This window comes from Symphalangus syndactylus, chromosome 18 (genome assembly GCF_028878055.3).
Source record: "Symphalangus syndactylus isolate Jambi chromosome 18, NHGRI_mSymSyn1-v2.1_pri, whole genome shotgun sequence".
Taxonomy (NCBI): domain Eukaryota; kingdom Metazoa; phylum Chordata; class Mammalia; order Primates; family Hylobatidae; genus Symphalangus; species Symphalangus syndactylus.
The window spans coordinates 71,191,825-71,213,202 of NC_072440.2; the positions used below are offsets into that span (position 1 = coordinate 71,191,825).

General features: G+C 40.6%; 2 long non-coding RNA genes across 2 annotated transcripts in view; one reads left to right on the forward strand and one right to left on the reverse strand.

The window, feature by feature from the left end:
- The window catches only part of LOC129467806 (uncharacterized), a 116,153-nt gene that overhangs the window by 18,106 nt on the left and 76,669 nt on the right, over positions 1-21,378 (reverse strand). Inside the window, exon 3 of the long non-coding RNA XR_008652478.2 lies at positions 5,243-5,372. This is a non-coding gene — a long non-coding RNA (uncharacterized lncRNA). The remainder of the gene's footprint in view (positions 1-5,242; positions 5,373-21,378) is intronic.
- The window catches only part of LOC129467807 (uncharacterized), a 49,536-nt gene that overhangs the window by 16,109 nt on the left and 12,049 nt on the right, over positions 1-21,378 (forward strand). Inside the window, exon 3 of the long non-coding RNA XR_008652480.2 lies at positions 20,474-20,556. This is a non-coding gene — a long non-coding RNA (uncharacterized lncRNA). The remainder of the gene's footprint in view (positions 1-20,473; positions 20,557-21,378) is intronic.

Sequence of the window (21,378 nt, forward strand, 5' to 3'; positions counted from 1 at the left end):
TTATAAAATCTGTAAGAAAAAATGATACTTTCTAAAAAACACAGCAGAACTGTTGCTTGTGTATAAGGGCAGAAGACTGATATTCTTGAGCATGCAATAACTTAGAGAATGTATTTCCTGAGAAGCCACTAGAGGATGAACTTCAGAATGAAAGTTGGAAGTATGGAAATGAGACTTATGGTGAGTGTGAAATTCCATCTAACAGTGGGACCAAGACTAAAGCAAATTTGAAGATTATGATTGCAGAACAAAACCTTATAAGCTCTCCCAGTGTAGAAATGATTTTATTAAGAAAAGCTGAAAGGAGAAGAGGGAAAAGAATGGTAAAAGATGTTGCTATATACGCTGCCTTTCTAATCCTTCATAGCCAGATGTTAAAAGATACCATGTCACAGATGTAATATTTAAACACATAATAATCCATTAAAATAGGGTGGTAAGGAACAAGAAGGAATATGGTAGGGAGTTGCCAGGCATGGACTAGAGAATAGAAGAATAAGTATTGAAGGAATAATAGTTATAAAGACAACCATTAGAATAATAACAACCAAAAAATTAAACCCTCGAAAATATCAGCAGAAAAACATGTCCACTCAATTAAAGAAAGAAAAGGAACTCAGTCTTTTGAATGACAGACTTAAGAAGCTTAAGTGATAAAAGCAAAGAATAATATTAAATATGGTTGTTTGGGGATGGGAAATGCTTTTCCCATTCTTAACGTTTTCTTCCGTGTGGAAGCAGCTCAGTTAGTTTTACCACCTTTGGCCTCTCTCTGCCTCTTTAGGCACTTTGCCCTAGGAAAGGTGAAGTGATTTCTCTATTTGGTAAACAGGAAAAGTGAAGTTATCATGCTCAGCTCAGCTCTTTCTGTTTCTCCTTGAACATGAAGCAAATGAGTTCTAAGCAGCTGCTTGAGGCAGTGAGTCTTATGTCTGCATAGGGCTTGAAACCTCTGCCCTGCTGGGATAGGTGTCTGAGAGGGTACATCGCTTAAATTCTGGATTTCAGAATTAAAGGGCTCACCTGTCTAGAATTAGAACTCTTAGAGGTCTCATCTGTCTATGAATAGAACTCATGTCTTCCAACCTAGTCTTTATTAATAATAAACATATTTTGGCCTGATATTCTTCTTCTTGTCTCTCAACTTATTTAGTACACAGGTGTGGAACAATATTACGTCTTGGACCCAATCATAAGATCCTAATAACATTGATGCATTGAGGTTTTTGAGGGGCCAATTCAATAAGTGGTTATTTCTACTGTCTTAGGGCAGAGTCTGGCACATCGTAGGCACTTCATAAATTGTGGTTAAATTACTAAGTGGCAGAATTTTAGAATTTTAGAGGAAAATGGCAGCTAGTTGGTCTCTGATGTGGCTTGAAGGTGAAAGGATGGAAATGCAGGAACTGTAAAGTAGCCATTTTCCATCTTGCACACAGAGCAAAGAGACATGTTTTTTTTCAGAGAGAAAAGAATGAACCAGATGCTGCAGAGTTCGGCCGGGATGAGAGTTGTTGGGGTCACAGGGGAGATCGAGTTGTGGTTATCTGATTTCTTGTGGGCTTTTCCAATTTCTGGTTCCAGACCCTCAGGGGACTCTTCTGGGCTCTGCTCCCTTGGCTTCTGTGAGATGTCCTTGTATACTCCTAATAAACCCCTTCCCTTCCCCCTTCACATTTTTCCTTTAAGCTAATTTAAAGTGGATTGTTTCACATGCAGTTGAAAGACTCTTAACTAAAACCTGAGATGCTGAAGTCCAGAGCAGCTGGAGAATGCTTTCTAAGTTTACACATTTTTGAGAATTTTGAGTCTGGGCAAATAGCCAGAATGCTCTGTAGGCAGAGCAAGGGCACTTTCAAGGCAAAGAAATAACCACTGGGTTTTCCTCAGCTGACTGTAGTTGGTGAGTCTGAAGTCAAACTCTCCCAGGACCATCAAACTTGGAGAGAAGCCATAGAGTCTAGGAATATTTTTTAAGATGCAAATGCTAATATAAAGCAGTTAAAACCCCAACTTCCCACCTCATGAATCATCAGCAAAGTGTAGAGCTCCTGAATGCTAACAAGTTGGATACTACATCAATTCTACTCTGTAATTCTCTAAATTCTACCAGTGTCACAGATGGAGTCCAAAAACAAAATAACAGCCTGCTCCATTCTGATTCAAGTTCTCATTTGCCTGTGCCCTGCTTTCCCAAGAGCCTAGTGACTGATTGCAGACCCTTGATTTCTGTGAGCTTAGACTAGTAGGTATGGCAGGCATACATTCTGGGCTGAAGATAACCAGAAAGCCAGCAACCCGATGGGAGGAACATTCATTGCACAAGCTGAGAGTGAAATGAGCTTCTACATCAGGTGGGTAAATAATTCCAGTTAATAATTCAATCCAAAATTTGTTGAATAAAGTGAGGTTGTCACCCCAGCACCCACACCAATGTCTGGCACCCAGCAGAGGTGCAACAAATATTTGTTGAACATTGAATGAAGTCCGTTAAATCTTTCGAATTTTTCTCGTATTTTCTGTTTCTTTCTGTTACCACAATAACGTCTTCATTTACTTAAGCATTTATGTGGCTGATGCCTATTTTTCCAACTAGAGAAGTTGCAAGGATGAGGGACAGTGTCTATTCCATTCCTGTTGCGTAACAAAATACTGGAGACTGGATAGTTTATGAATGATAGAAACTCATTTCTCTCAGTTCTGGTGGCTGGGAAATCTAAGGTCAAGGTGCCATCAGGTTTGGTGCCTGGAGAGAGGCTGGTCTCTGCTCCCAAGATAACTCCTGTGGCTGTGTCCTCCGAAGAGGATGAACATCATGTCCTTCCATGGCAGAAGAGCAGGAGGGCAAAAGGGGTCTAGCTAGTTGTCTCCAGCCTTTTCATAAGGTGACTAATCAATCCATGACTGTGACGTGCTCATGACCTATTCATTTCTTAAAAGCCTCACTTCTTAATACTTTCATATTGGGAATTAAGTTTCAACATAGGCCAGGTGCAGTGGCTCACACTTGTAATCCCAGCACTTTGGGAGGCAGAGGAGGGTGGACCACAAGGTCAAGAGATTGAGACCATCTGGCCAACATAGTGAAACCCTGTCTTTACTAAAATTACAAAAATTAGCTGGGTGTGGTGGTGCACGCCTGTAATCCCAGCTACTCTGGAAGCTGAGGTAGGATAATCGCTTGAATCCGGGAGGCAGAGGTTGCAGTGAGCTGAGATGGCACCATTGCACTCAATCCTGGGCAACAAGAGCGAAACTCCATCTCAAAAAAAAAAAAAAAAAGTTTCAACATAAATGTTTGAGGGGCCATAAGCCCTCAAACCATAGCAAACCACGTTTACATTTTCTCATCATTTTTTTCCCAAGTGCCTAGCACGGTGTTTGCATATTGCCTGATCTTGATAAATATTTGCTGGATGAATACATGCTGTCTTGATTTACAAAGTGTATGCTTGGCAACTACCGGGCTCAGAAGGCTGAGTGTTTAATTTGGATGGAGGTTCATGTCCCTGCCTATGGCCATTTGACAGATCTCTTGGCAAGGATATGAGTTTTCTCTCTTTTCTCCTGCCTAGATGCTAAGGGATTGGCACCCTAGCACTTGGCCTGTTCCTTCTCTTCTGCTTGGAATGGAAGGGCAGATCTTTAGCAAATCAGGATCTGCCAAAAGTAAAAGTAGCAATCCTAGCTGTCTGTCCCATCAACAAGAGATTTATTATGTAGGACCAAAGGGATATGTGTGACAGCAGGAACAGTGCACAAGTCATCCGCAGGCGATACCATCTGGGGTGCTGTCTCAGCTCTGTGGACCTTCTCTTTTGCTGTCACTTTTTTTTTTTTTTTTTTTTTTTTTGAAACGGAGTCTCGCTCTGTCGCCCAGGCTGGAGTGCAGTGGCGCAATCTCGGCTCACTGCAAGCTCCGCCTCCTGGGTTCACGCCATTCTCCTGCCTCAGCCTCTCCGAGTAGCTGGGACTACAGGCGCCCGCCACCACGCCCGGCTAATTTTTTTGTATTTTTAGTAGAGACGGGGTTTCACCGTGGTCTCGATCTCCTGACCTCGTGATCCGCCCGCCTCGGCCTCCCAAAGTGCTGGGATTACAAGCGTGAGCCACCGCGCCCGGCCTGCTGTCACTTTTGTATGACCAGCTGGGTCTGCTCTTAAGACTCTGCAGTAAAGCTGGAGAAGAGAATGAAAGGTTGGGATTCTGCTGCTCAAGCAACCCACAGCACCCAGACCTTGCAACGGGCTCCGTTTCTTTGGAGGCTCAGGAGAAACACTTTGGCTATAGTAGGATAGGGTTTCCTGCCTTTTTCTCCTCTTTTTTTCTTGCTTTTATTCTTCACACCTGATCAAGAGGGGACCTCTTAGCATAATAAGACATTGCATGTATGCTTTATAGGGTGGTCAGCATCAGCAAGAGAGAGGGTTCATGTCTTGTTGGGGCTTTCCTCTGCATCTTCATGGACTTGATGACACAGATTGGAGGCAGACAGCTGAGATGGACCTTTCTGGCCTGAACACAAAGGACTACATCAGACTACTCTTAACTAAGAGTGGAATGGGCATCACTGGGGAAAGTAGTGGAAAAACTGGGAGGGAAACTAAGAGATTATGGATTTTAGGAGATCATGAAGGCAAGAATTGGCACTGATTGGAAGGTGATTTACATTCACCAGAACTTCATTTGCAAGTAGCAAAAACTTAGTTTCAAATAGCTTAGGAAAGAAAAATGTAAGAGGAATGAGGGATTTATTGACACAGATTATTGAGAAGCCTCAGAGGTAAAGGAAGCATTTAGGCATGGCTGGATGCAGGGACTTAGGAAATATGACTAGGAATTAGTCTTTATCTCTTGACTCTGCTTCCTTCTACAAAGGCCTCATTCTCAGGGAGGTTTTGTTCCTTCCTTGTGTGGACAACAAGGTTCTGGCAGTTTGAGACTGACACCATAGAGTTTCCAGATTTAGCAAATAAAAGTAAAGAAGGCTCTGTTAAGTTGAATTTCAGATAAACAACAAATACCTTTTTCAGAAGAAGGAGGTCCCAAGTAGTATTTGCACTGTCCTAAATATCACATGGGATCTTTATTTATGCTAAAAGAGTATTGGACATTCTGTATTTTATCTGGCAACACTATGACATCATCCTCACAGCAATGATTTCAGAGCAAACATCATGGTTCCCTTTCTCACAGGGTCTGTCCTTAAAATGGTTCTGAAAAGTCAGCCTAGGTCACTTACTCATCCCTGTGGTTGGTGAGGTGGGACGATGTCATGAAAGATCCCGGTGGGAGAGGCAATTCAGGCAGTTAGTAAATCTTTGTAAAACAGCGCTTTGTGCCAGGCCCCCTTCTACGTGCTGGAGATTCATCTGTGAACAAGACCGAGAGGTGCACAGCTATAAGAAGCTTGCTTTCTAGTTGGGGGAGGGTTGGGCAGGATATGAGCACATACACTTATAAATAAATAGGATAATGTCACATACTGAGAAGCAGTATGGAGACGATAGAATAGGGTATTGTAGGAAATGTCTGTGGCTGTGTGTGGGTTGAGTTGTTCCCCACCTCTCCCAAAAAGGATGTGTCAAAATTCTAATGCCCAGTGCATATGAATGTGGATTTACTTGGAAATAAGGTCTTTGCAGATGTAATAAAGTTAAGATGAGGCCATACGGTGTTAGGGTGTGCCCTAATCTGATGAATGGTGTTCTTATGAGGGAAATTTGACACAGACGCAGAGAGGACAGGGCCACTGGAAGTCATGCAGCCGCAAGTCAAGAAATGTCATGAATGGCTGGCAGCCGCCAGAACCTAAGAGAAGGGCATGGGGCAGGTTTTCTCCTAGTGCCTTCAGAGAGACATGGCCCTGCCGAAACCTTGAGTTTGGATTTTTGGCCTCCAGAACTGTGAGTGAATAAACTTATGTTTTTGTTTTGTTTTGTTTTGTTTTTGAGATGGAGTCTCGCTCTTTTGCCCAGGCTGGAATGCAGTGGTGTTATCTCGGCTCACTTCAATCTCTGACTCCTGGGTTCAAGCGATTCTCCTGCCTCAGCCTCCTGAGCAGCTGGGACTACAGGCACACACCACAATACCCGGCTAATTTTTTTGTATTTTAGTTGAGATGAGGTTTCATCATGTTGGCCAGGATGTTCTCAATCTCCTGACCTCATGATCCGCCCGCCTGGGCCTCCCAAAGTCCTGGGATTACAGGTGTGTACAGGTGCACCCGGCCAACTTATGTTGTTTTAAGTCACCAACTTTGCAGTCATTTGTTTCAGCAGCCCCAGGAAACTAGTATAGGCACAGAAGCGTGGGCTGGGTGGTCAGGGAAGACCTCTCTGAGTAAGTAACATTTGGGTTGAGGCCTAAAGGATGAGGAGGGTACAGCTCTGGGAACAGCTAGTGAAAAAATACTTAAAAGAGAAGGAAGAGTAAGTGCAGAGCCCTAGGAGTGGACATGGCAGCACTGGGGCCAGTGTGGCAGGAGTGTAGAAGAGAAACCGCAGAGAGGGGAGTGCCCTCAGCAGGGCAGGCAGACCTTTAGTAGAGACTCCTGGGTAACAAAAGTTGGTTTGCATTCTAGTTCTGCTATTTCCTCATTGTGTGATCTTGTTTCTGAACTTCTTGGAATATAGATTCAAGTTTCTTCAAATATAAAATGTCTGTCCATGGAAATGCTCTTGAATCTATCAAGTGCTAGCTCCTAGGTCATTCTGGTTTATTATTTCTGTGACCTTGGATTTCCTATGAAATTTGAAATTTCCCATCCTAAACCCACTTGGATTTTTACTGCCTTTCATCATCATTTGCAATCTGTTTTAGCCATACCTTCTAAAATGCTTTGGTATTTAGAAAGTCCGTGTTCTCTTGACTTCTAACAATGTCTTTGTCCATTCCTGGTTCTGCTTTTACTGCCCCCTGTAGGGTGCTTGATGGCTCGTGGCTGTGAGCCTGTCTCCATTAATGCGACGACAGTAGTAATTTAGGTGAGTTAGCTTTGGCACCGAGACATCCATAGTTCTTTTGGGACTAAATAGCTTGCAATTGCACAAAAGCTAGGGTTGGGGGATTCAATGTGTGGTGTGACATGTCGCTGACTTGGATACACAAAGTTGATCCCCTGACCTTGTCCTCATAAGCAATACAATGTAGCCAACTGGCCCAGAGTCATGAAACAAACCCTTCTCTCATATTGAATAAGAATGGCTTTTTCTTAAGCCAGTGGTTCTCGAACTTGCACAAGCATCAGAATCATTTGGTAGGCTTGTTGTAGCACACACTGCTGTTGTTCACCCTCAGATAATCCGATTCAGTAGGTCTGGGATGGGGCCTGAGAATACGCATTTCTAACAAGTCCCAGGCGATGCTGACATTGCTGGTCTGGGGAACACACTTTGAGAACCATTGTCCCAAACTATCACAGAAAGAAGATGAATATCAGAAAACCATCACACCTGTGGGGGGTTGAAAGTAGGTTGGGAGTAAAAGCCTCCTGGAAGATGCTTTCCTCTTTGTCAGGAATCAAGAACTGATTGTGAAATGTATGTACCTAAGCCCTCAAGAAGCTTATAATTTAGAAGACACAATAAAGAGAAGAATTAAGAAAGACTCCATGGACAAGACATGTTTGGACCAGAGATATAGGTGAGAAACGATGGGGAAAGATATTTCCAGTGCTGGGATCAGTGTGGGTGAAGATGTAGAGGCAAAGAAGCATGAGAGATCATTGGCAGGTCCTTGGTTTTAGCCAGAACAACAGGTTTCACATGTTTTTGACCACAAGCCACAGTAAGACAAACATTTGATGTTGTGTTCTCAGCACAATACACATTTTCTACTGTAGTTGTGTGTGTATACATTTGTAGTTATCTCCAACAGACCTTCATGAAACATTTACCATTGTATATACAGAATGCTCTAAATTTTCTATTCTGTTCCATACGGTTTTACAGAATCTAGAATATGGTTTTATTCCATATAGTACATTGTGGGAGTATAGCAGAGTGGTTAGGAATGTGGCTTCTGATACAAGACTGTCTGGGTTCAAGCCAGAATTAATCACCCTGGGCAACTTATTTAACCTCCCTGGGTCCGTGTCCTTATCTGTAAAACAGGGATGGCAAGAGTGCTTATTTCCCTAAGGACAGTGTGAGAAGTATGTGAGTCTATTCAAAGTATGTGGAATGGAGCCTGCTATATAGAAAGCCATATACATATTTGTTCTTTTGCTATAAATTTCATTTTAAAATGCTTTCATCACATACTTCATTGATTTCATGACCTCCTCAATGAGCTGCTGCCTGCAGCTTGAAGGACTAGAACTGAGGTTGAGGTAGGTGGGGGTAAAGCAGATGGGTGACAGAGGTGGGGCATGTGATGTATGGGATCCACAATACAGAGGCTCTTTAATGCTGGAGTGAGGACCCTGGACTTTGATCACTGGGTACCCGGGGGCCGCGAAAGGTTTTGTTTGGGCACAGTGGTGTGATCAAAGCTGCACCGAGGAACATGAATCTGGCTGCTGTGTGAAAGCTGCAGAGAAGTGAAGACACCCTGGTTAGCAGAGGAGACAGACTGCGGTCCAGGCGAGAGGTGATGTGGACCCACCCGAGGGGAGAGCGGTGGGAATGCAGAGAGAAAAGGAACATGAAAGGAACGCTAGAGGCCACACCGAGAGCATCCACCACCAAAGAAAAAATGGCTCCATGGGCTGGCAAGCCAGTCGGAGCTCTGTGGTCTCCCTCTCCACTTGAGGACAGCATTTGAAGAGCTGCATCTCCCTGTCACCCTAACTGAGAGAAACTTGAGTGGGACATTAACTTCCCCTGAAGTTGCAAATGGAATGGGAAGTCCAACACTGAAACGCATTCTTTGTAGCCCCGCCAGAGGCCTAATCTGGGTCCACTCCTCAGCAGGTGCTTGGAACTGGCAGCAGTTATGCCAATGGGTGAACAGATGAGTTATTCAAATGAGAGAACATTTCCCAGGAGAGCAACTGGAGTCTCTCTGGATGCTGAAGAATAATCCTCAGAGGTTAAAGCAGCATCTGTAACCAAATCTTCACAAAAGATCTGTAGCCCGAATTCAAGTTGCTAATGAGATCCTTGTTTATGATGTTAGATTCTTTCAGAGGCTTAGTGGGGGGTAAAGGAACCTGAGTGAGTGGGGAGGAGAGACCGACTCCTAAGAAAGTGGGTAATTAATCTTCTCCAAGGCTTAATCACATCCTGTGGTGCTGTGAGTTGGTCTTTTCAGGAGCCTGTGATATGGCAGGGTAGAGCAAACCCTGCTGTAGGTGGAGCAGACAAAATAGAGCTGTGCTCTGTATATTCTGCAGTGGTTTTCTCAGATGCCTCTGGAACATTTATGGCTACAGCATGGTCAAGAGGGTGTGGTGCTGGCCTCTCAGAGCATCCTGTCCTGCGGCACTCTATCCAGTGAAGGCAACTCCCACGTCTCCTCCTTGAGGGTTTCTTATTCGGTCTCTTGTTGACACAGGCTTGTTCTTTACCCTGGATAGCCATAAAAAGAGCAAAGATTGAATGCTTATTATTAATCTGGTTCTGTTCTAATTTATTTACCCTATTACTTCATTTACGGTAATCCTGTGTACTATATTGTCCCATTCCATTTGAAGGAGAAAGAAACTGAGGCACACGTGATTTATGGAGTGTTTCTGAGGTCCCAGAGCACTCCAGTCTATCTGACTCTAGAACCCACAAGTTCACCTCCCCAGAGCTGTCTTAGTCAGGATGTAGGAACTCATGTTACTCTCTTCTTCAGGTGGATTTTGACATCTTACTCTTCCTATTCAGGTCTCCTCTGGCTTCCGAGGTCCTCTCCTAGTTGGTCACTTTATCGCACAGGTAAAAGGCTGGAGGTGATAGCCTCACCCCAGCACATAATTCCTGGTCCAATCCAATGGAGCCTCATCTTCCTCTTTTGAGAATCAGGACACAGAGAATGTCTTCCAACTTGGCTGCACCCTAGGAAGTTGGAGGCAAATCCTTCCATGATTAGTCCTAGGGAACTGAGGTTGGGCAAGATTAGAAATTTTTCATGGATAATATTTTAGAATTGAATGGACAGGTGGAATTTCTACGGATGTAATCCAGACAGTAGACACAGAGTGCCCCAAGTGACTTCTAAGAAGCCCCTCCAAACCTAGAAAATTATATTCATTCATTCATTTATTCAAACATTTGTTTAGCATTTACCATGCACTGGAAACACTGTGGTAGGCACTATGGAATTGATGAATGAGATATCATTCCTGCCTCTTGGTGACTACAGTCTAAAGGGGAGACAGACACTATAAAAAAGAATAAATACAAAATCAAAAATTGTCAAATGCAATGAAGCATCAATTCCCATTATGAATAAGGGTGCCTCATTTTCGTGGCCTAGTTAAGAAAGGAAGGGGTTCATATTGGGATATTTTCCATTATATTCACTACTGTTTTTGTCATCCATTTGGATAAAATTATTTCCAAAATGTTTACTTGGTGTGTAAGAGGATAAGTTTCCGGAAGGAGCCCTGTCCATTCATGATCTCAGACTCAAGCCACATGTGGCCAGTTACCTAGTGATTAAAAGTGAAATGAGGGCCTTCCAGAGGGCCCAACTCTCTAGTCCCTCTGGGACACAATGTGTGCGGTAGACAAATGCTGAGAAAGTAAAGATGGACAGTCAGAATAAAAAGTATTTTGTACCCCTGTGTGCCAACATCTCTTCTGGGCACTTTGATGTTTACTGTATGTCTCAGATTTTCTCTTTAAAGCTCTGTGACCCAAGCATATTTTCCCCATCAAGGGGTTTGGAATTTAAAGACATGAGTGAATTTCCCAAAGTTGTCTAGCTGGCAAAGGGTAAAGCCAGGATAGAAAAATCTAGATCTTTCTGACTGGAAAGTCAAATATTTATATTATAAATTTCTCTCCTCAGCTGAGAAAAAAATATGGAAGAACAGTATGGAACTAAATCACGTACAGTTTTGAGTATGGAGAACACTATCCAGGTGCAAGGTGGTTTCATGCTATGAATGTTAGGAGTTGTCACCTATGTTCTATTATCTGCTTGACAGTGTCTGTCCTGTTGTGTAATTCCATCACATCACGTTGCATTGCAGTGTATCGCATTGCAGTTCATTCTATTCCATTTCTTTCTTTCTTTTATTTATTTATTTATTTTTTTGAGATGGAGTTTTGCTCTTGTTGCCCAGGTTGGAGTGCAATGGCGCGATCTTGGCTCACTGCAACCTCCACCTCTTGGGTTCAAGCAGTTCTCCTGCCTCAGCCTCCCGAGTAGCTGGGATTACAGGCACCCGCCACCACACCCAGCTAATTTTTGTGTTTTTTAGTAAAGATGGGGTTTCACCACATTGGCCAGGGTGGTCTTGAACTCCTGACCGCCTCGGCCTCCCAAAGTGCTGGGATTACAGGCATGAGCCACTGTGCCAGGCTGAAAAAGTTGCACAAGTCATTCAACAAGTCTGTGTGTGCCATTTCCTCAGATGTTGTCCTAGTCTTGGCACCACACTGGCCTCTTGTAGGAGGCAGGGTTTCTGTGGTCTATCCATTTTGTTTAGGCTGAAGACAGGATCATTTAGGCTCTGTCAGGCCATTTTGCTATAGCTCAAGTGTTAGACATCACAGCCAGCTCACTGGCAAGTTCCATCGTTTCAGTTACAAAAGCAGCTTGTTACCATCCTTAGCAATGTATCCGCATGGACAAGTTGAAATAAGTGCTTTTAATACTCGTACTCTTAAGACTAATGTACATTTATTAGAGAGTCATATGTAGCTAATTCCTCCTCGTCTCCAATCCTTGGTTCTGGGGTGTGATAGTCTCATGGGCTAGAGGGTGTCTCTCCAGGAGCAGGTGTGACTGGAGGCTCATGTGACCATAGTGAGTGCTCTCAGACAGTGGTTTTTGTGAGGGGAAAAGAACAGAGTCAAGTCAAGCAAACAAGCAGAATGTACACCTCATCAGTGCCGCCTGTGACCACATTTAACCACCTGTCTTCTTCCTGAATCTCTAATCAGAATGAGAAGGCGACTTGCTTTTTACCTCCCATCCATCCCATATTTGCCCTCACAGAAACGTGGGCTTGTTTGTTTTGTTTTCCCTTCTTTTTAAACTTAAAAAGAAATACTTTAAAACTTACATAAAATTACAAGAAAACAGTATATAGAATTCTTCTACTATTGTATTCACAGTTCCCCAATTATGAATATTCTTTATCATTCAATATCTACATCTACGTATCTGTACCCATTAGCTTTGTCTCTTTGTCTCTTTACCCATTAGCTTTGCCATTCTATATCCATTACTCTGTAAGTATGTATGTATCTATCTATGTATTTATTTCTGAATTATTTGAGATCAGGTTACAGGCATGAGGTCCCTTTACCCCAAATACTTAAGTATTTCCTTAAAACAAAGACATTATCTTACATAATCAGAGTACAATGACCAAAATCAGAAAGTTAACATTGATTTAATGATACTTATCTAACCTACAGACCTTATTCAAATTTCACCAATTATCCTAATAATGTACTTTATAGCCAAAGCAATTTCTGGTCTAGAATTCCACCTAGAATCATGTGGCACATTAAATTGTTGCTATCTTTTTAGTGTCTTTTAATCTGAAATAGTTATTCACTGTTTATCATTCATGAATTATTATTGAAGAGTATAGGCTAGTTGCTTATAACAGAGTACGTTTCAATTTGAGTTTGTCCTCTGACTAGATTCAGAAGTTATGATTTTTTTTTGGCAGGAATACCACAAAAATGATGCTGTGTCCCTCCCAGTTTGTCTGTTCGGCAGCATATGATCACTGGTTTATTCATTAGTGGAGGGAGACTTCTTTCTTAATGACTCAACTTCATTTTTTTTCTTAGTACAACAAGCACCAATAGCAGAAAGGCACACAGTTTGTTTAGCCATTGCTAGAAATTCCAAGACCACTTTGACTTTCCTAAAACACTACTTTCAGTTCAGAACATGAACATAATGCATAGCTTGAAGCTTTCTGTTTTCTTTATCTTCTGATGTGAGACAGTCACAACCAAACTTTTAAGAGATTTGCTCCTGTTGCTATGCTAGCCCAATGAAGAGATGGCAGGAATCAAATGAGACAGCAAATGAGAAAGTGGCTTGTAAACTGTGATGTGTAACAGAAATCCAAGGGGCTCTGATTGTGATGAAGATTATATTCTTTGATTTCACGGGGAAAAGGGGTTTCAGGGACAATGATAACTAATTGTGTGTTTCAAATTGATTGCATCATGGGATGCTCAGATATCTGGTTACATGCTGTTTATGAGTGTGTCTGTGAGGCTGTTTCCAGAAGAAATTAGCATTCAAATCGTTAGACTGAGTAAAGGGAATGGCTGTCCCCAGTGTGAGTGGGTATTATCCAATCCACTGAGGGCCTGAATAGAAAATAAAGAATGAAAAAGGATGAATAGAACAAAAAGGAGGATGGAAAGCAGGAGTCTCTCTCTTTCTCTCTCTGCCTGACTGCTTGGCTAGAACATTGATCTACCCTTGGTGCTCCTCCTGGTTCTCAGACCTTTGGACTTGGACTGGAATCTACACCTTAATCTGCAAGCTTTCGAGCTCTCAGACCTTAGACTATACCTAAATATCTCTCTCTCTCTCTCTCTCTCTCTCCCTCTCCCTCTTAAGGGCAGTTGTTTATAGAATATCTCTCAATTTGAGTTTGATGTTTTTGAGAGACAGAATATCTATCTATCTATCTATCTATCTATCTATCTATCTATCTATCTATCTATCTATCTATCCATCTATTGTCTATTTATCTATTATCTATTTATCAATTATCTATGTATCTATCTATGTATCTATCTATGTATCTATGTATCTATCTATCTATCTATCTATCTATCTATCTATCTATCTATCTACCTATCTATTTATCCTGCTTCTCTAGAGAACACAGACTAATGTAGGTGAGAACTAGGATCCCTCCCCCAATGAGAATTGATCAGGGCCCTGCATCCCAGGGGAAAAAGCTATTTCCTTTCTTTCCCCTAGATCCATTGCTCACCTTTCCTTCTGCCTACAATCCTAGAAGTTCGAAATCTTCCAGGAAGAATTCTCCAAGTTTGTCCTTGTTTCATCTCCACCAACCTGAGTCAGTGAGTTTTTCAACCTTGCTATTTGTACCCATGTCCAGGTTGTTAATATATATACATACACTATGTGTTGCTGGCCCCTGAGTGCTGGAGGGCATGAAAATATTCACTTCTGTTCATGCAGAGAATTTGCTATTAATTCTAATGCCTTTTTTTAAAAAAAATTTATTCATAGAAACCTGACAAGATTTTTACAGCTTTTTCCAGCTTATCAACCCGATTCAAATATCATAGAGGTTATTTTACCTTTCTTAACCCTATACTTGCAAGATTGTTTAAAATAGATTTTTCTCTGATTAAAAATAAATCACTCTTATGGTAGAATGTTTGGACAGATCAGGAAAATCTAAAGAAGAGAATAATTCCTCAAATCTTAACTCCCTGAAGCCCTTATTCTCATCCTTTTTGGATTTATGATTCCAGTCTTTTTTCTTTTGATACATTTTTTACAGATTTAGAATATTCAATATTCACAATATTGTTTGTATCTTTTCTTCTCAATTTACTAACTCTGTTCCCACTTCAAGGTACTGTTAATTCTCAGCTCACCTTTGAAATAACCTGCCGACCCCAAGCAGAACAGAAGATAAGTACTAGGCTTATCCCACCTCAGACTGAACAGGAACTTGCTTGACTCATTGGTGGGTTTACATATGGGGCAATGGAAGGCAAAACACCGAGAATAGACACATTAGGATGAAATGCGTGTGTTAGAGTCTCTGCAACTTGACTTACTAGTTTCGTGAAGCTGGAAAACGTTTTCTAAATATTCCACATCTCAGTTTCTTCTATTGTAAAATAGGGATAATTACATCTACCTCTGCACGTGTGGTGTAGATTAAAAGACTCAATGCTCATAACTTCCTCAGCCTCATAGTACACACTCAGTTAATGGTGGTTCAATAACTTTCCTTATCTGTATAAGACATCTGAGTTTTCCTACAATGGACCCATTACCCTTCTCTTTATTACAGTGTCCAATATTTTAGGAAAGCACTCCCAGCCTACTCAGTCATCATGTCATAGGTAGCTGATATCACCCCTAGCCCCAGGGAAAGGCACCTACTCCCAGCTCAGTTATTGATAACATGATCTCTCTTTTACCACAGTTGGTTCAGGATGGGCCTGTAACCCAATCCGAACATCAGTGAGATACAGTTATAGAACTTCTGTATGACTTCTGAAACAGAGAAGTTCTCTTTCCATTTGCCTAGAAGCTTAGATCATGTAAGCATGGAGCTTGCAGGAGCTTCTGCACTCTGGTCCTGCTGCTTTCTACCAGTGTGGCGAGGACATGGCTGATAATTAAGCAAATGCAATAAAGACCAGAGTTGAGGAATAGAAACTGATCCTGTCAACATTGTCTGACTAACTGGATCTAGCCTTACTTAAAACTAAATACAAAGCTTTTTCTTTGAATGAACCACTAACAGCCACTCCTCGACCCCTTTTTAAATGCTGGCTTGAGTTGGGTTCTATTATTTGCAATCAAAAGAGATTTGATCAAGACACTTTTCTGGCTTCTGCTTTTCAAAATTTGAAGGTTCTATGAATCCTTCCTCAAAGCAGATTAATTTGTGTCAAGAATGGTCCATTTAGGTGCATTACGGCCAAGTGGTTAATATTTACTGAGAGTACCTTCCAGCCTGGGGCCGGATGCAAATCTTCATCAAAATGGAGATAGACACACACGGTGCTTGATAAAGCACAATGTGAATTAACATCAGCCACCCTGTACGGCTTGATCTGAAGGCTGAGGTAGCAAAAGTTAATGAAGACCAACATGCAGTTTGACTTCTCTTCTTACTATTTATTCCTAACTAGTATTGAAGGAATCTTTTTTTTTTTTTTAATCACGTATTCTTTTTCAATTCTAAATCTTTCCCTTTCTCTCTCTCTCTTTTGCTTTAAGGAAACCCAGCTACTATGCACACCTCTTCTGTTTCACTCTTTTTCTTATTGTGGCAAGGACATTTAACATGAAATCCAGCTTTTAACAAATTTTTAAGTGGACAAGATCATATCATTACCTGCAGGCATGAAGTTGCACAGCAGATCTCTAGAACATAGTCATCTTGCAAAACTGAAACTGAATCTGTTGAATAGCAATTACCTATTTCCTTTTTCTTCTAGACTCTGGCAACCAAAATTCTACTTTATGGTACTATAAATGTGACTATTTTGGATATTTCATATAAGTGGAAAAATGCAATATTTGCTCTTCTGTGACTGGCTTATTTCACTTAGCATAATGTCTTCCAGGTTCATCAACACTGATGAATATTGCAGGGTTTCTTCTTTTTCAAGGCTGAACAATATTCCATTATATGTATATGTAAATAAACCACACACACACACACACACACACACACACATACATACACATATATTACATTTTCTTTATCCATCTTTTATCCATCAATAAGCATTTAGGTTGTTTCCACATCTTGGCTCTTGCAAATAATGCTGCAATGAATATGAAAGTGTAAACATCTCTTTGAGAACCTGATTTCAATTCTTTTGGATGAATACCTAGAAATGGAATTGCTGGAATATGGTATTCTATGTTTAGTTTTTTGAGAAACCTTCATGCTGTTTTCCATAGCAGCTGAAACATTTTGCATTCCCACTAACAATATACAAAAGTCTCATTTCTCCATGTCTTTGCCAACACTTGCTACCTTTTACCTTTTGTTTGTTTGTTTTTTTGAAAATAGCCATTGTAACAAGTGTAAGTTGATATCTTATATGGTTTTGATTTGTATTTCCTTGATGGTTAGTGATGATAAATATCTTTTCATATACCTCTTGGTCGTCTGTATGTCATTGGACAAATGTCTATTGAAGTTCTTTGTTCTTTTTTTGTTTATTTTTTTGTTCAGAGACGAAGTCTCACTCTGTCACCCAGGCTGGAGTGCAGTGGCTCAATCTCAGCTCACTACAGCCTCCACTTCCTGGGTTCAAGTGATTCTCCTGCCTCAGCCTCCTGAGTAGCTGGGATTACAGGTGCCTGCCACCATGCCTGGCTAATTTTTTGTATTTTTAGTAGAGATGGGGTTTCGCCATGTTGTTCAGGCTGGTCTCAACTCCTGACCTCAGGTAATCCCCCCACCTTGGCCTCCCAAAGTGCTGAGGTTACAGGCGTGAGCCACTGTGCCCAGCCTCTTTGCTCATTTTTAATTGGGTTATTTGTTTGCTTTTGTTATTGATTTATAGAAGTTCCTTACATATTTTGGAAATTAACTTCTTGCAGATACATGGTTTGCATCGCAAATATTTTCTTCCATCCCTTAGGTTGCCTTTCACTCTATTAATTGTTTGCTTTCCTTTGTAGAAGCTTTTTAGTTTGATGTAGTACCACTTGTTAACTTTTGCTTTTGTTGCCAGTGCTTTTGCTATCATATTTAAGAAATCACTGCGAAGACCACTGCCATAAAGCTTTTCCCCTATGTTTTCTTCCAGGAGTTTTGAACTTTCGGGTCTTATCTTTAAGTCTTTAATTCATTTCAAGTTGACTCCTGTGTGTGGAGTAAGAAAAAAGCAGGGTTTTTTCAACAGCATTTGTTGAAGAGACTATCTTTTCTTTCCCCATTGTGTATTCTTAGCGCATTTGTCAAAGATCAGTTAACCGTATATATATGGCTTTATTCCTGGGCTTTCCATTCTATTCCATTGGTCATCTCTCTCTCTCTCTCTCTTTCTGTTTTCTTTTTTTTCTCTCTCTCTCTTTCTGTTTTCTTTTTTTTCTCTCTCTTTCTTTTAGACAAGGTCTTGCTCTGTTGCCCAGGCTGGAGTGCAGTGGTGCAATTACAACTCACTGCAGTCTCTGCCTCCTAGGCTCAAGTGATCCTCCCGCCTCAGCTTCCCGAGTAGTTTTAGGATCATACACCATAACCAAGTTGGGTTTATCCTTGAAATGTATGAATTGTCTAACATACAAAAATTAATTAATGTAATACAACGATACAGCACATTAACAGAATGAAGGAAAGAAATCATATGGTCATCTTAATTGATACAGAAAAATCATTTGGCTGAATTCAACATTGCTTCATGATAAAAATTCCCTCAACAAGCTAGGACTAAGAAGGATTTTAACCCACCAATTTGAAGGCTGTATGTGAAAAGCCCATGGCTAACATCATACTCGAGGGTGAAAAGATGAAACCTTTCCCTGTAGGATAGGGAAGAAGATAAGGATGGCTGCTCTAGTCATTTCTATTCAACATAGAACTGGGAGTCCTAGCCAGAGCAATTAGGCAAGAAATAGATATGAAGGCATCTAAACTGGAAAGGGAGAAGTAAAATTTTCTGTTTACAGATGACATGATCTTATAATTAGAAAGCCCTAAAGACTTCACGCATACACATAAACAAAACAGAACTAATAAAAAAATTCAGTAAAATTGCAGGACACTGAATCAACACAAAAAATCAGCTGTATTTCTGTACACTAACAATAAACTACCTAAAAAGGAAATTAAGAAAATAATTCCATTTGCGATAGCATCAAAAAGAATAAAATACTTAGGAATAAACTTAACTAAGGAAGTGAAAGATTTATACACTGAAAACAATAGAACATTGATGAAAGAAATTAAATAAGACACAAATGAATGGAAAGATATTCTGGGTTAATGGATTGGAAGACTTAATATTATGAAAATGTCCATACTACCCAAAGCAATCTACAGATTCAATGCAATACTTATAAAAGTGACAATGGCATATTTTACATAAATAGAGAAAACAATTCTAAAGTTCATAGGGAGTCACAAAAGACCCCACATAGCCAAAACAATCTTGAGAAAGAAAAACTAAGTTAGAAGCATTATACTTCCTAATTTCAAAATGTTTCACAAAGCTACAATAATTAAAACTGTGTCATTTTTAATCTTGTCTTCTTCTAATTAGAACAGAGGTACTTAGAGAAATGAGATATAATTTCATTTGTTGTGCTAAAGCCCTGTGATTTCATGTATATATATATATGTAGTTACATATTAGTAATTTCAAAATGTTTCACAAAGCTACAATAATTAAAACTGTGTCATTTTTAATCTTCTTATAATTAGAACAGAGGTGTTTAGAGAAATGAGATATAATTTCATTTGTTGTGCTAAAGCCCTGTGATTTCATATATATATATAAGTAGTTACATATTAGTTAGTGTTCACAGTTAAGGGTACGACTTATATATTACTCTTAAGAATTCATTTCAACTATTCTGAAAAGACCTTTTTTTTTTTTTTGAGATGGGGTCTTGCTCTGTTGCCCAGGCTGGAGTGCAGTGGCGTGATCTTGGCTCACTGCAAGCTCCACCTCCTGGGTTCATGCCATTCTCCTGCTTCAGCCTCCTGAGTAGCTGGGACTTACAGGTGCTGGCCACCACAATTGACACAGTTCTGTCCACTTACATTGGATCACTGATATAATACATTTAAATATACAACTAAATAAAACAGAGGGGCTTTAAAATCTATTAAATCTATTTTATATTGTAATTTAGGTATATGTCTATTTGGGGATGAATATTATTAATTATGAATGTTTTCATTTGTGAATAACATGAAATGTAACCCAGGTTTAAACAATACCCACTTTCTTCCCTTCCCATTTAGAAGTGTGTTGTTGGTTCAGCTGCTGTGTAATACGGTCAAAGACTATGCGTCTTTTAATCTTTCTGTTCTACTATCCTTAGCAGGCTTGCTTTGCCTATTCATACTTATTACCTAATAAATGCAAAATGGTTGCTGCAGCTACAGATGCCACATCTGTGTCCAAGGAGAAAGAAGGAGGAAGGAAGAGCTCCAGCAATCTGTCCCTTTAATCAGGAAAGCAAAACCTTTCTGAAAAGTTTTCACCTATTTCAAAAAAGCAGGGTCATATGGCAAAGAGAACAATCATGATTCATCACTTGGGGATGGGCATGTGGCTACCCAGAATAAAATTGAGTTCTGTTAGAAAAAAAGGAATGGTGGAGGGGGCTGCTGAGTAAGCAACTAACTGTGCTTCATGTGTCCACTTTTGAATAAATAAGTTTCATTTTTATGGGCTAAAAGGCATACATATGTCTATGTATGTTCTTATATATTCCTAAATATCAATATAAGCATCAATATTTAGAAATGAATTAACATAGGTAAAGTGTTTAGAATAGTGCCTATTAGGTGCCATAGAAAGATTTGCTATCATTATTTTTATTGTTAGGTGTCTATATATTTATATGTGTTTTACAGACAGTTTCTAAAAGTACTTCCTTTCCTCTTCACAATGATTACAACACCTGTTCTTTCTAACTCTAGGTGTACAAGCTGGAAAAGGGGAGAAATGAATCATGCTACAGGCCAAGTGTTCATCACTGATTCCCAGAGATGCCCTTTATGTGGTAGGCACTCCCATGTGGACTCTCTACAGAAGCACATGCATAGGTCCAAGATAGGCATCCCTCAGCTCATGGCCCGTATTCCAGCTTGTAGACTTTTGCTAAGGATGTCCCCTCACCAGTAACCAGCTCTGGTCCCAAGCTCCTGGCTGCATTCTTCAGTGTCCACAAACTCACAGAGGCTCGTCATCCTCAACTGTGGGAGTGCAGCTTTTCCTGCTGGTTCCTCCTCTTTGCCCTGGCATTTCTCCAAATGTTGTTCTCCCCCTGCTCAAATAGGCATGGAGCAGGGGCAGATCAGAAAGTATGATGTCCAACCATCCTCCAACCAAAGAACAAAGTGCTAGACTATCATCATTGCACGTGCCCCCAGTCTCTATTGGGGATGCCTAAGAGTCTTCCTTTCATGTCGTGAAATGAGGAGTGACCCTTCTGCTCCCATTGTGGGGAGGAAGGGAATAAATAGACCCACACACATGACATTGTCCTGCTGATATCCTGGAATTCCATCTCTTCCTCCAGTCATTCATCTACTTATATAGAATGAAGGTTTGGGGGTTTTAGCCTCCCCTTGATACCCTGAAGGGGGTGTGTGTCACCTCCTAATACTCTCATTTTCCTTTAGAATGTGGGAGACTAGAGGCCACTTTGCCATTTGCTTTGAGTTTTAGTAGCTAATTCTGGGTTAACAGTGAAAGTCCTATTTGATATCCTGCTACTCTTGTTACTTTAACCTAATTACATATTATATAAGTTGATAAAATGTGCACATACGAGGAAATAGAGCAGTGTCTCCAAAAAACTAAGTGAAATTAGTTGGAGAAG